Genomic DNA, 5,872 nt, shown 5'->3' on the forward strand with positions numbered 1-5,872 from the left:
TTTGGCTTCCTGTTTCTGTTTGGGGAAACTGCCATTTCTGTGTGGTTTCCTATCATAAAACAGGGGCAGCTGTGGCCTCCAGGAAGAATGCAATGCACTGTGGCTCTCTTCTACAGCTTTCCTAGCCCCTCACCCTCCCAAAAATCAAGTGATGGGTGGGGGTAGGGGCACCACACATACAGATACAGAGATACAGGTACCTATCCGCCACAGATACAAAGGGGAAACAGGAGCACTAAAGGAAAGAGCCAGAGCTTTTGAAGAAATTGAGGAAAATGTAGTAAATTGGCCTCTGAGCCTGCCTGCTGTGTATTGTCCCCGTTACCCACCAAGGGCAGGCTTTAGACACTTTTCTCAGTTTCTTCTGAGCTACAAAGTAGAGAAACTACTTAGCTGTGTTCTCCTGGTTTTGTGGGCCCTCCCTGGTCTGAGAGTTTCCTCCCCATCTTTAGAAATGATTTTAATGTGATATGATAGGATTGGAAAAATTAGGTCTGGAGAAGCATTTAGAGGACTGTGGAATCCCCATTCATCCCTTTTACGTGGTGAGAACAGACCAGTACCTGTAGGTGTGAGGGCGTATCTAGGCTGTGGGTCAGAGGCAGATACTCTACCTCCAAAACCATAGCAGGTCCCAAATACAAATAATTACTAACATTTTTGAACACTTACTATGCAGTGGGCAGTTCTAAGTGGTTTGCATAAGGTAATTAATTTTCAAAACAACCTTATGAGATTTGTTTTATAGATGAAAAAAGTGAGGAACAGAGAGGCTAAATTTCTCATGGTTACACAGTCACCCAGCTAGGCAGTGGGGTACCTTCAGCCCCCACGTTCTTAGCCACTTTATTGCACTTCCTGTCAAAGTACACCTCAAGGGAGCCTCCCCTTTTCACCCCCAGCAGTAGACATAGGTAACCAGGCCTATAGCCATGTCACAGATTTCTTACACCCACTGCACAACTCACCCCACTCATTTACCGGACTCCCATACCTCTCCTCCCTGGTGTTTCCCTATGGGGGTCCATCAGACTGAGGCAGCTTAATGACATCCCACCAGCCCCTTAAGCATTGGAACAGAACTAGGGGCATAAAGGCTGGGTCTATGTGGACCTTAATGATAAGTAAGTTTTCCCCACCCTCAGTCCAGCAGTCCTGGATGGAACTTTAGACCCTCCTAGGACTATTCCTCCCATCAACTGACACTTGCTCCAAGGGCTGCCTGGAGCCTCAGTTTCACACAAACCTCCACCCAACCTGTCCTGCTCTGGCTCAAGTGCACTCACTTTTTATCCCTAGGGAAAGTCATTCCCCAAAGGAAAACAGTGGCCGCTAAATTTGCTAAACATGGAGTAATTAGTATTCTCTCTCCTGCTCCACCCTTTCCAGGGATTGCTTGGAGTTTGACCTTGCTGAACCTGTTTCCTCATCTGTAAAAATCCAGAAAACAGTCCCTGTCCTGCCTGCCCACTGGGCTGGTAGTTAAGTGAGAACACAATGAGTCTGGTAAGAGGAGAGAGCATTATACACTGAAGGGCATGGAGTGAGCAGCAAGAGTTTCTGCTGTATCTGAAGGCTGTGAGCGTTATCATCTTCCATCCTCGCACAGTCCCAGGCATAGCTGTTGTACCGCCAGTGGCCTCTGTCCACAGTGCTGAAGTCACAGCTAAGCAAGCTGGGGACCTTCGGTCCTCCTTTGTCTCACCTTTAAGTAAACATCAAGTTCAGAAATTTCCAAATCCAAGGAGCCCTAAAATTCAGAAAGTGTTGCCAATTTTTTAAAAAAATTTCAAATGTCTTTGTTTTTAAAAATAAATATATTACTCTTTTCAAAATCATAACAGGTACAAATGGGCAAGAGGTGATTTAGCAGCTCAGGGAGAAAAAGTTTGTGGTCTTAACTTGGTGTGGGAGAACAGTATGAGGTGTATGCCAAAAAGCAAACTGATGTGATTTGAGGTTATGAGGAAAGAGGTTCAGAGTCAAAGGAGGGAGACAGGCCGCCTTGTATACCATATGCTGCGCCAGCACTCTCAGAAGAAGCTAATCAGAGCCAGGCACCACAAACTGAAACACATTCAGGAGAATGTGGTCTCAGCAGCTGGAATTGAACAAGGCAGGGGAGGCACCCATGAAGGAAGGCATAAGTACGAGAGAGGAGCAGACCTGAGGGATGCAGATGGCTGACGTTTGGCAGAATGGGGCCGATGAGGTCAATGTGGTCTCAAAGATAGAGCTAAGATGAAAGGTGGACACTACAGAAAGGCAAATTTCTGCTCGCTAGAACCACAAGATAACTGGATACCGGGGAAGGCAGTGAAGCTGTATAAGCATGTGACAGAACTGTTGAGTTGGGGGCAGGATACTTTACCAGGTATCAAGTCCTTTTGAGACCTGAGATGGCAGTAAACAATCAAGTATCTTCTGCTGCATGCCCAGCCATAAGTCTTGCTAAGTCGGAGGGAGAAGATCCATTACTTTAAGGACCCACATGACCCCAAAGTTTTAGCATCAAAACTCGGGAACTTGGGGCCGGCCCGGTGGCGCACTGCTACAGTGCTCCGCTTGGGAAGCGCGGTGGCGCTCCCGCCGAGGGTTCGGATCCCACATACAGACCGGTTCCTGCTCACTGGCTGAGCGAGGTGCGGGCGCAACACCGAGGGTTGCGATCCCATTGCCGGTCCCGGTCCGGTATGGGCGCGACACTGAGGGTTGCGATCCGTTGCCGGTCACGAAAAAAGACAAAAAACTCGGGAACTTTTCATTTCTTTAGTTCACAGGAGGGTTTTTGGAAGTTTGCCTTGAGAACGCGATATTGCACGCCCTCTGCTGGTCATGCCTAGTACTGTCCTCTCTCCCCAAAGCAGGAAACCCCTTTAAACCTTGATGGTCAGTGTAGCAGGTTCTGAACATGCAGGACCTACCTGAGAGTACCAGAGAGTAAAGTCCCCCAGTCAGTGCTCAGTCAGTGTATTGCATCAGAGCCAAATCTTAGGATGAGTTCAAGTATATGGTGTCAAAATTAGGGCTCAGCCATGTCTAGGAGGAGAGCTTAGGCTGAGGCTGGATTTGGGGAACTTTTTCATCCACGACTAGGATCAGGTTTGGTGTCTCAGGCTGAGGCCAAAACTGAGAATGGGTGGGACCAAAGTCTTGGCTCGAATGTCAGCATGAAGCATGTATCAGGTGAGATGCTAAGAGTCTGACTACAAGAAGGAGTCAGCCTGTATCCAAGGTAATGGGTCAATGTAGCAGGTGAAATCATCAGATAATAAGCACCCAGTCACTGGAGAGCTCAATCAGGGATACTGCCCAGGGGAGAGGTATGAGGGATGGTGGACAGGATGAGGTAGTCACTGTTCTCTAAGGACCTCCTAACTTTAAAAATGTTAATGGACAGACTGAGGAGCCCCCTTTCTCCTCAGAAGGTGGATCCCAGTATCCTAGTTCCAGCTTCCTGTTAAAGCCTCCACCCCCACTCTAGTGCTACCACATAAAAATCACAGGTAAAATTTAGGGAGAGGAGAGGCCCAAGGGCCAGTCTTGTTGCTGCAGACAGGTGGCAGCTGTTGGGGTAGTCTTTCCCCCCACCCAGAGTTCTCTGTTTCTACTGGCAACAGAACCTGGCAGCCTCCCACACCCTGATCTTAGCAACCATGGCAGCCCCTGGCAACTGCTGCCATGGTGACAAGACAGAGAACTGAGAACAGGCTGGGGGGGGGACACTTCCTCTGGAGCCTTTGGTATGTGTGCAAGATAGGGGGCTTCCCCTCCCATACACGGTCTGGGAGGGAACATGTGCTCTTGTCTAAACACCTCCTCACTGGCACCCACCCCCACCTCCACCCACAGGTTCCGGTTCCCTCAGGGTGAGGAAATAAGGGACACCTAGGGTTATGACGTACGTCTCCATGGGAAGGGAGGGCAAGTGGGGGTGTTTGGAACTGACTGGATCACAGATGCATGCATACACTGGCAGACATGGCGTCAGCATGTCACATACTTCATCCACTCTGTCACGTGGATAAATGCTTACACAGTCACTTAACCGCACATGTACACAGACACAAAATCACATACCCACAGCAAATAACAGAATCAGGCACAGTACCACACAAAAGTAAGTAAACAGCTACACTCTCGCTCAGGAACCACATTACTGACACAGTACACATAACCCCCGATCAGACCCACACATTCATAGGCGCACTCACACAGTCGGTATCTGTGAACACACAGAGTAATGGTTAACTTGTTTGAGCATTAACTACATGCCAAGCTCAGAGCTGAGTACATTACGTGTTTTACCTTAATTAACCCTCACTACCACCCTGTGAAGACCTGCTGTTGTCTGTCCCCATTTAAAAAGGAGGAAATGAGCATGAATGTGCCAAGTAACCTCACAAGGTTAACGGTCCAACTCCAGGGCCCACATTCTCACACCCTGCACCGCACTGTGCACCCTGTTTCCTTGTAATCACACCTAATGCCCAGGGCAATCGGACAGAGGGTAGCAATAGTAAGCCAGGCAGACAACGGAGTCTGTGCCACCACCAACACCTGAAGGCACCCTCAAAGGTCAAGCCTACACTTTAGCATTAGCAGGGGCCAGGTAAGGGCTGGTGACTAAACTCTCTGCTTCTGTCTTGGCACAGGCAGGGCTGGAGGATGCAAAAGAGACAGAACTGGAATAGTAAGAAGCAGAGCTACCCACAGCCCTGGCCCCCATGAGTCCGGAGGTGGGGGAGTGAGAGCCCCCAGATCTGAGAAGCCAGCACGGGTCCTGGGCCCCCTCATGCCACCTGTGCCACCTCCATATCACACTATTCCACTCCCTGATCACCCCACCTCACCTCCCTTCCTCATCTCTCCTCACCTCATCTCTCTGTCCCATTCTTTTGCTGCTCACCCCATCTTCCCTCCCTTCTACTCCCCGGCCCCCACCCCACCTCCCATTCCCTCCTCATCTCATTTCCTCTCCCTTCCTTACTCTCTCTGTCCCCGCTCCTCTCCCTGTCCCGCTCACCCCATCTCTCCTCCCTCCTCATCCCCCTAAGCCCGCTTCTTCTCCGTCCTCCTCTCACCCATTCCCTTTCTTCCTCCACACCTCATAGCCCTTTACACCTGGGGAGCCCTACAGTGAGTACTGGAAAGAAGGCAGGTAGTGAAGAACATGCAGACCTGACCCCAGGACCCCAGGACCCTCTCCTGCTCTGCTCTGTGGACTAAATACTCCAAGCCTCAGTTTCCAGCTCTATCCAGTTTGCATGATCTCATGGGTGTTCAAACCCCCATGTTTCTCTGGGAAACAGCAAAGAAAAGGTAAGTGAAAGTTTCTGCCCAAGTCCTTCCTTTGTCATCAAACCCCCCAAGAACCCCCTTCCCCCTCTTCACCCCCAGATTACCCCCTTCCCACCCCCACTCCCTCGAGCACAGATGGGCCTGGGAGACAGTGACGTGGGCGCCAGGCACCGTGTCTGCTGGAGCGGCGGCTTCCGCTGGCTACGCCTCCGCAACCCCGCCTGCTCTGAGCAACGGGGAAACCGGGGCTGAGATTTAATGATTTAATGGGGGGTGGGGAGGACTGAGATGAGAGATTCTGAGGGTGTTAAGAAAGGGGATCATGAGGAGCTGAGATGAAGGGTTAAAGGGGGCAGCAGGCATAGGGAAAATAACAGATGTAGAGAAAGAATTAAGATTAGGACAAGACAGAAGATCATGTAAAGACAGGAGATCATAGTGGGCCAAGAAGAGGGTTAGTAAAGGAGGCTAAAATACAGGAACTCGGGGGGGGGGGGGATTGGGAGGAAAGGGGGGCGGGGGGGGGCCTCTGGGGGTTGCTGGGAAGGGGCGGCCCTGGGGGGGGCTGGGG

Source organism: Galeopterus variegatus, unplaced genomic scaffold (assembly GCF_000696425.1).
Source record: "Galeopterus variegatus unplaced genomic scaffold, G_variegatus-3.0.2 Scaffold2606, whole genome shotgun sequence".
Classification (NCBI taxonomy): domain Eukaryota; kingdom Metazoa; phylum Chordata; class Mammalia; order Dermoptera; family Cynocephalidae; genus Galeopterus; species Galeopterus variegatus.